Here is a 9,646-nt window from a genome sequence, read left to right as displayed (position 1 = left end):
TGTTTCTTTCTTTCACTCTCTAGGTCTTGCCCAATTCCCCTATCACTCATCCAGTTTCTCTCTCCTTACCTCTTTGTCCACCTCTCCCCAGGCTTCAGGCTATCTGCTCTGTGCTTGCAGCCCTGTCCAGGAGCACAGGGAACTCCTGTCTCTCTCTCTCTCTCGTCATGTTTTGTCCCAGGCCCTGATCAAAATGGAGGAGAATCCCCCATACAGCAGCTGCTCATATTGACATTTGCTAAAGCAATGCTGGCAGAATGTGGACAGCCAGACATTTACCGTTGGTGGCCCAGCCATGACCCAAAAGCTGCTGGAGGGCTGGCTGCTTCCCTAAGCTGGAAGGAAAAAAAAGCTCACAGGGTTCAGGGTCCCTGATGTAGATTGGATTGGCTGATGTAGAAGGAGCCGTATGCTTACACCCAACTCTCCCTGGATTGTGTTGAAGGAACCTTTCTCAGACCATGGTCCTCTGCCCTCCCCATGCCTCAATATGGCTTCAGGGGGAGCTTTATGGGACACCATGTGACTCGCCACAAAAATTGTGCCATTTGCCCCCTTGGAGGCCACCTGGATTGGTGCTATTGGTAGCAGCTGGTAAGGTGCACAAGGGCGCAAAAGCTGAATTAATGCAGGGCCTCCTTACTGGTCTCCTGAATCCATTCCTCACCATCAGAAGAGACCCTTTCCTGGAGACAGACACCTGCCCTGCTCATCAGCACAAACCACATCAACTAGCACATGTGCCATGTGCTCATGAGCATCAATCTATACATGAACAACCACCACCATATCTCCCTAAAGGATGTATCCAACCCCTCAGATGGAACTATTGGTCCCTTCCAGGCAATACAACCCCAAACAATGATCTGTCTTCGTACACCAATACTATACATTCTACCTGTTTGTTAACTGCATATACAAGAACGCCAAAGTGTACACTTGATGGGGAATGAGTGTCGATTTTCCTGGAGGCAGACGCTGACATAGAAACACAACTATGACAAGTGTATTAGGGGATATTAGGAAGGACAATGTGGAGGGGACGGGGTGGACAGGGAAAGCATTCAGACCAAGGGGTAGATTAGACCCCATCTCTAAATATATAATAACCACAGCTGGTTTGTAATGGTTCAGTGTGCTCTTCAAATTTCAAACTGATTGCCCTCTATGTCAAAGTGATTGAGTTATTGCAAAGGGATCTTCTGTTCTTCTATATGCGTTTTTTCTTCTTCGATACATCTGTGGCCTTGGATGAGCACATATTTGTCAGGGTGCATTTGTGTGTCTACCTGTAATGGAAGAGGATTATCTTCAGATCCCTGAACATCCATATTCTCATACTTATCTTTTCCTTCCTTGTAAAGTAGGACCTGAATTTTAATAGAAAACACACAGGAATCTTTGTTGCATCCTTTGAAACTAGAATTGCCAATCTCTCAGCCTCAGGCATTATACCCTTAGTTTCATGAAATTGAATGAACATCTGTTGATGATCTTCTCTGTGCAGATACATTCGTTTCCACGCTGAAAAGGGTGAGTGCTCACTCATCCCATATATTTTACAAATTCCTCATGTGCTTAACCACCTCTTCATCGCACTGACCTCAGAGATCAACATTATCCCTGCTTCTCAGATCACAAAGCTGATGCTCTGAGTTGAGGCTCTCCCCACTGAGAGCTGGCATTAGGTCTGAGACAAGAGGAACACACGCAAAGCCTCAGGAAATTGTGAGGGAAGTGTCGGAGATGCAAACCTTCAGGCAGGGTGGTGAAAGTAGGTTCAGGGTTGCGGTGACAGGAGTCCAGCAGGGGCATTTCCTGGTCAACCCTGAATTCCCCGCTAAGAGTGTGACTCAGGCTGAAGCCAAGGAAGCCACACAGCTAATCTACAACCTTTCGTCGCATTTAGTCTCACAGAGATACACACACTTAGGCACAGCCCAACATATGTATGGCCTAAGAAACTTGAGGAATCTTAACAGTGTTTCAGTCAGCAGCACCCTTGCATTGAAAAGCCTGTGAGGCCATCTCTACATCTTCTCAGAGACTCAACAAGACAGTAGATGAATATGCTGAACATGTCAACTCATACTGTTCAGATCATCTTACAAATAGTCGAGGTGGAGGTCACTGAGGGCACCAATGAGCTGGTGGTGACTTATAGAGTCCATGAACAGTGATAAAGGGGATCTGTGGGGGAGGGCATGCAGGGTGGACCTGGTAAAAGAGGAGGTCCTCTTGCAACCATAAGGACCTACAGAACAGAAGCGACAGGTATGTTGGTATGACAGACAGAAGTAGAACGCCCACAGGAGCTGAAACACAATGAAGCAGGTGTCAGCACCTGGCCCCTTGTTCATTCACGGGTTCTAGTAGAATGCAGCATCAGTGCCAGAAAACTCTACCCTCCCACGAGATCCCACTTACAACCTGAAGGTCTCACGAGGACCTCCTATGAGGTCCCACCTACAGCCTGAAGGTACCAGATGCACAAGGAGAAACTACTGTCTCCACACATCACTGCACATGGTTACAAATGCAGAAAGCCAAGGAATCCTATTCTTGAAGATTGATGGCAGTAATGCCAGTCTAATAAAGGAACGTATTCCAGAGAGGCAGGCATCTGTGTTCAGGACACCCCTCTTCCACCAGATCTGCAGACTTTTTACTTACACATTGAGAACAGACAAAACATGAAGGAATGAAAGAAAAGCCCAGCACCACACAGAGATTCAGGGCCACCCCAGGGTCAAAGCTCAAATTGCCATCCCATTCATGTCCTTACTCTGCTTCCCTCACTGACAAAGACATCTTCTGTGCAAGGGCACAGAGACCTTTGAGGAGATGGGGATTCCTGGAGTCCTGCAGGGGGCCTAGAAATGTGTTTTCTGAGAGAAACACGTTACCTGTGCACATTCATGGTCTTAAGAGTGTTTACCTTAATTCACAGGTAATTCAGCTTTTAAATACAATATGAATTGCAGAGCTATTTTGTCCCATTGTAAAAGGGAGGTAGAAATTCTACGTAAAAGAATGAACAGAAACATGTCTCAATTTCAGGTGTAAAACTCCCATAAGGCATCATGAGACAAAGTACCAGTTGCAACTGTTCCTGGGACACAATTGAACCTGCTCATATAAATACAACTGAAGAACTCTGTGAGTTACTGGCCCTGCAGGTAATCACTGATTCTCTCCCTTCACGACTGAAGTTCCACGTACATTTTCGATTACACATGCCGCTTCTGAAAATTCAGAGTATTTCCACCTAGGGGACAACTGGAGAAATTCTCGATGAGCAATAATCGCGCCTCGGATAAACCTCATTGGCTATGATACTGCCACTGCGCAAAGCTTGGGAGAACTTCTCTATTGCACATTGACCAACACAGAAGGACCAGTAATGAGTTCTGAAATTTAACTAAGAACCCTCAACACTGCACAAAGCACACAATATAATGTTGGAAAGTGTTGTTATCTTTTCCAGTCACGAGGCTCATAGCAGACATTCTGAACAAATTCATGGCCTACTCTGAAATAGGAAAAAAAATGAAAATAATCAGGATAATCCCATGCAAAGAAAGTGAGAAAGGTGTCCCATGCTCCAGAAGACTTGAGGGTGCAGTGAAGTGTCATTCTCCTCAAGTTATTTCCACAAACACAAAGTGATAGCCACGTGGTCCTCCACCTCCACACACTTGTGGCGTCCAGAGGCACTAGCTAACATGATGATCTTAAACTGGAGAAGTCTGGAGGCTTGTGAGGATGTAAATCAAACAGTAAAAATACCAGAGGGCATAGAAAACCAGACAAGGTCAGATAAATTTTCCAGAAAGCATTGCAACTGAAATAGGCAACAGAATTTACCTTGTCTTTCTCTGCATCCATGGTAGAGACACAACTGATATTCCCCATGGGAGTTGCACCATGTCCTAGGTCTCATAAAAGATGGAGGGGGATGGAAGTTGATTCTGACTTGCATAGACTGTGTGCAAGAAAAACAAACCATCCGCAACAGGTTTCATTATATTCAACTCTTTCACATTCTCATGTCCCGTACTAGGGGCAGAGGGTTTTTCAGGTGCCTCAGGTGACCCTTGAGGACAAGAGGGAGATCTGATCCTGTCCTTTGAGGAAGGTCTACATGGCCCTGGTTCAGGAGTTTTTATAACTAATCAAGCATCTGTGAACAGTTCAGGTCTCAACTAGCTAGAAATAAAGTTAGGGGTGTGTTTCATCCCTCAGAGAGCCCAGCACATGGTCTCTGTACAAGCTACATCCTAGGGAGTCAGCATGTATAAGGCCTCTTTCCTTCTCAGAGACATGTGTTGCCCAGCTCACTGGGTGGAAACGACTGCCCATTTCATTCATTTCCTGAGAAATTGGAAGCACATTACACTGTCCTCACTCAGGCTAACCTGAAAGCCCTGTGGTGCCATCACTGCATCCTCTCCAAACACTCAACAAGTAAAAAGACAAAACGTGTTTTATAAGTCAACTCATACTGTTTCAATCATCTTTCCAGATGGTGGAGGTGGAGGGTGAGGTCCCAGAGGCCACCAGGTTGGAGAAGTTGGTGGTGGCCCAAAGACCCTGGATGGTGATAAAGAGCAGCCCAACGGGGTATGACACGGAGGGCACTTCTGAGAAAGGAGGAACTGTTCTGGAAGCCATTTTGACATGCCGGACAGAAATTAAACTTTTGAGATGTGTTAGAGTAAAAGGTGAAAAATCCAACACCAACACTAACATACCTGAACCCCAGTGAAGCCGGAATGGCACCTCTCTCCTTCCCCTCCACCTGGTTTCAACAGGGCAGCATTACTGCCACAAAACTCCACCCTTCCCAATGGGTCCAACCTAGAGCTTCTAGGCATTTGTGGAGACAAAGCAGTGCATTGCTGGCAGCAAGCATGGTACTAGCTGTGCCTGAAAATGTAGGGAAGGAAGTGGCTACTCTTAAAGCATCAGGGGGATAATTACAGACTACTAAAGAAAGTCTGTTTCACACACACAGGCTTCTATTTCCAGGACTACTCTCTATCCAGCCCTTCACCACTTCAACAGCTACGTCTTGGCATAATAAGAGCTGAAATGGTGAGGAAGAATTTTGTTTTCATATCATTCGTTTACATCTTTAATCCATTTCAAGTTAATTCTTGGAGTGATGTAACATAAGGTGCTAAGCTTTAATCTTATACATGTGACTATCCAATTTTCCCAGCTCCAGTTATTCAAGAGACTACTCTTCTCCACTGAGTATTCTTGACTCCCTTGTCAAATACTAGTTGACTGTGCATGCATGGCTTTAGTTTGGGCTCTCAATTTCCATTCCATTGCCTTGTGTGTGTGTGCCTATGCCAATGACATAACTGATTTCTTTGTGTTAGAATGCAGCTTGAAATCAAGAAGTGTGATGCCACCTGTTTTGTTCTTTCTTGCATTGGCTACTTGGGGTCTTTTTGTGGTTCCAAATACATTTGAAGATATGTGTTTCTAATTGCATAAAACTTACATCCATTGGATGTTCTTTCCTGCTTTGTCAAAGATGAGTTGGCCATACGTTTGTGGGTCTAGTTCTGGGGTTTCTATTCTATTCCATTGGTCTATGTGTCTGTTTTTGTGCCAGCTATACTGTTTTCAAGCCCAGCGATTAATTTTATGACTATTATTCTAAAATTCACTTTCTGTTATATTATTTACATTCTTTTTGATCAGCTCCTTAGCTGTTGTTATTTCCTGGAGATTCTTCTGAGGGGAATTCTTCCGCTTGGTCATTTTGGATAGTCCCTGGTGTGGTGAGGACCTGCAGGGCACTTCTCCTGTGCTGTGGTGTATAACTGGAGTTGGTGGGCGGAGTCTCCTGTTTCTTTCATACAAATTGAATTTCTTCCATTTCTGCACACAGGTTTTACAGTTTTCTGTAGAGAGGTCTTTCACTTCCTTAGCTAAATTTGTTCCTATAAATTTTATTGGTTTTGATGCTATTGTAAATGGGATTGTTTTCTTTCCCTCTTAGATAATTTGGTTAGTGTATAGGAATGCTACAGAATTTGATCTGTGACTTTCTATTTTGGAACTTTATTGCATTTCTTGATTAGATAGGAACAGGTTCTTTTACATTAAACTTTTTATTTCATTCCTTTACCTTATTTTTAAAAAATCATGTTATTTGGGAATAGCTGACACACTGTGTTACATTAGTTTCAGATGAACAACATAGTGATGGGACAAGTGTATACATGCTGCTACGCTAACACAGGTGTAGCTATCGTCTCTCACCATGCATCACCACTCCAGTACCATTCTCTATTTTCCCTATGCTATGTCTTCTACCTGTGATTTATTCATTCCATAAACAGAAGCCTGCATCAACCAATCCCCTTCACATATCTAGGGCATCCTTGTCTTGTGCCTGATCTTAGAGGAAAATCTTTCACAATCTCACTATTGAGTATGATGTTAGCTGTGGGCTTCACATACATGGCCTTTCTTATGTTGAGATATGTTCCTTCTACACAGAATTCTAAAGAGATTTTTAGCACAAATGGATACCAAATTTTCTCAGAACTTTTTTTTTCTGTGTCTATTGACATCGTCACATGAGTTTTCTTTTTAATTTTTAAAATGTATTTATTTATTTTAGGTTAAATTTATTTATGTATTTCTTTAGAATTTATTTGTTCAAGTGTTTAATTAAATTCCAGTTGGTTAACATACAGTGTAGTGTTAGTTTCAGGTATAGAATGTAGTCATCCATCACTTACATACAACACCAAGTGTTCCTCACTACTAGCGCCCTCCTTAGCCCATCACCCATTAAACCCATCCCCCTGCCCACCTCCCTTCTAGTAACCCTGCCTTTGCTATTTATACTTAAGATTCTGGTTTCTGGTTGATTTTTTTTCATTCAAGTATGTGAGGAGTCACATTTATTGATTTGCATTTCTGAAACATCCTTCCTTTACAGGGAAAAAAGCCCTTCATCACGGTCAATGATCCTTTTAAGGTGATGCTGAATTTGGTTTGCTTGTATATTATTGGGAATTATTCATCTATATTCATCACGGGGATACTGGCCTATAGTTTTCTGTTCAAGTAGTATCCTTTTCTGGCTTCCTACCAGGGTATTCCAGTCTCATGAAATGAGTTTGGAGGTGTTTATCCCTTTTTAATCAGTGAGAGGACTGCTGTTAGTTTCTTCTACAACGGTTGTTCAAATTCACCAGTGAATGCACCTGTTCCTGGGCTTTTCTTCCCTGAGAGAATTTCCATTACTAACTCAATTTACTTGCATTGGTTATCTTCTTGTATTGATGCAGTCTTCCTTTAATGGGTCTGTGCAAACCTTCTATATCTTCCTAATACAGTCTTGGTAGGTTGTGTGTTTCTAAGAACCTATCCATTTCTTCTAGGTAAGTGGTTTGCTGGCATCTAATTTGCACATAGTCGCCTCTTTGTTTCCTTTATATTTCTTTGGTATCAGGTGTAATGTCTTCTCTTTTATTTATAGTTATTTTGAATTGGGTCGTCTCTCTGTCTTAGCATAGTCTATGTATAGTCTTGACAATTTTGTTTCACTCTTTCGAAAACCCACTGTTGGTCTTCTTCCTATTTTCTATTGATTTCATGGTCTCTATTTCATTGGTTTCCACTCTCATATGTATTCCTTTCTCCGTTTTGAGAACATTGGACGTAGATTGTTGTCTTTTTCTAGTTCTTTGAAATTAAAGGTAGGTTGTTCATTTGAGTCCCGAATGTATCCTCCACGCATGCAAATCCAGTGACTCATCAGAGAAGCTTCAATAGGTCTTTCCTGTCCTATTTCTCATTCTGAGAATTCTGACAAATGGAACCAGAAAATTTATTTGAAGACACAATAGATGAAAACTTCCTTCAATCGGGGAAGGAAACAGATTCAGAAGCAGGAGGCACAAAGAACCCCCAAAATATTCAGCAGAAGCAGATCTACACCAAGTCATGTAGTAATTAAAACCCAAAATGTCATGATCAAGAAAAATTTTAACAGCAGGAAAAGAAAAGATGACAGTTACCTACAAGAAAAAACCCCATAAGTTTATCACTGGATGTTTTTCAGAAGAAAGTTTGAAACCGTAAGTGAGCAGCAGGTATGGTAAAGTTGCTGAATGGAAAACATCTGCAGCCAAAGAGAGTCTATCCACAACACTATCATTCAGATGGAAGGACAGATCAAGAGGTTGCCAAATAAATACTAAGCGAGTTCACAAGCCACAAACCACCCCCGCAAGAAATGTTAAAGGAGACTCTTTAAGTGGAAAAGAAACACCTAAAGTGACAGTATTAAAGTGCGAAACGCAAAAGCAATAAAAATGAATATATCTGTAAAACATCAGCCAAGGTATCCACGATATGAAAGGTTTTGAAATATGACACTACATATCTACAACACGGGGAGGAGAGGAGTAAAGAACTGGTTCAAGCTTCAACAACTATCAACTTAATATAGACTTCTATATGCAGAAGTGGTTAGGTACAAACCTAATAATAACCACAAATCAAACACCACTAATACATATGCAGAGTATAAAGACAAGCAATTTCAACTGCACTACTAAATAAACCCAGCAAACCATAGAAAAGAGAAAGAGAAGAAAGGATCAGACAGATTCAGAAACAACCAACATCAAGTAATAAAAGGACAACTGTATGTCTATCAATTACTTTGAACGGAAACAGAATACATGCTCAAATCAAAGGCACTGGGTGACAGATAGGGGCACCTGGATGGCTCCATCGCTTGAGATTTCGACTCTTGATTTGGGCTCAGGCTATGATCCCAGGATCCTGGGATTGAGTCCCAACTGAGCTCTGCACTGAGCTTGAGATTTGCTTAAGATACATCCTCACTCTCATTCTCTCTCGCTCTCCTTCTATCTTCCCCCACTCCCCCACCCTGCCATCCCATGCCTGTGCACTCTCTCTTCATAATAAAAGGCACTGGGTGATAGAATGAATAAAATATAGGACCCATCTATCTTCTACCTACAAGAGGCTAACTATAGAACTAAAGTATCAAAAGAAAACTGCAGTAGCCATACCTATATCAGAAAAAAATAGATTTAAAAAGAAAACTGTAACAAGAGACAATGAAGGACACTATAATAATAAAAGGTACAATCCAAAAAAAGATAGAACAATTGTAAACATATACGCACTCAACCTGAGAGCATCCAAGTACACAAAACAGTCAAAACCTAAAGTATTGATAGTCATACAATCATAGTAGGGCACTTTAACACTCCAATGATACCCATGGAGAGATCATTCCATCAGAAAATCAACAAGGAAGTAGTGACTTTGAATGATAGAGTAGACCAGATGGACTTAACCGATATATTTAGGACATTCCATCCTAAAACAGCACCATACTCATTCTTTTCACATGCACATGGAAAATTCCCCACACTCAATAAAATATTAGGTCATAAAACAAGCCAAAACAAAATCAAACCAATCGACGTCATACCATGTGTCTTTTCAGACCACAATGCTATGAAAGTAGAAGTCTCCAACAAGAAAAAAAAAATCTGCAAAAGGCACAAAAACATGGAAGTTAAACAGCATGCTCCTAAACAATCAATGGGTCAACCAAGAAATCAAAGAT

General features: G+C 41.8%; 1 pseudogene; it reads right to left on the bottom strand.

Annotated features, from left to right (window-relative positions):
- Positions 1-3,203: 3,203 nt before the first annotated feature.
- LOC125159673 (uncharacterized) lies at positions 3,204-3,356 on the bottom strand (annotated as a pseudogene).
- Between the last annotated feature and the right edge of the window lie 6,290 nt (positions 3,357-9,646).

Source organism: Prionailurus viverrinus, unplaced genomic scaffold (genome assembly GCF_022837055.1).
Source record: "Prionailurus viverrinus isolate Anna unplaced genomic scaffold, UM_Priviv_1.0 scaffold_56, whole genome shotgun sequence".
NCBI classification, from domain to species: Eukaryota; Metazoa; Chordata; class Mammalia; order Carnivora; family Felidae; genus Prionailurus; species Prionailurus viverrinus.
The sequence above is the reverse complement of the archived record's forward strand: the minus strand, read 5'-3'. Positions and strand labels throughout refer to the sequence as shown.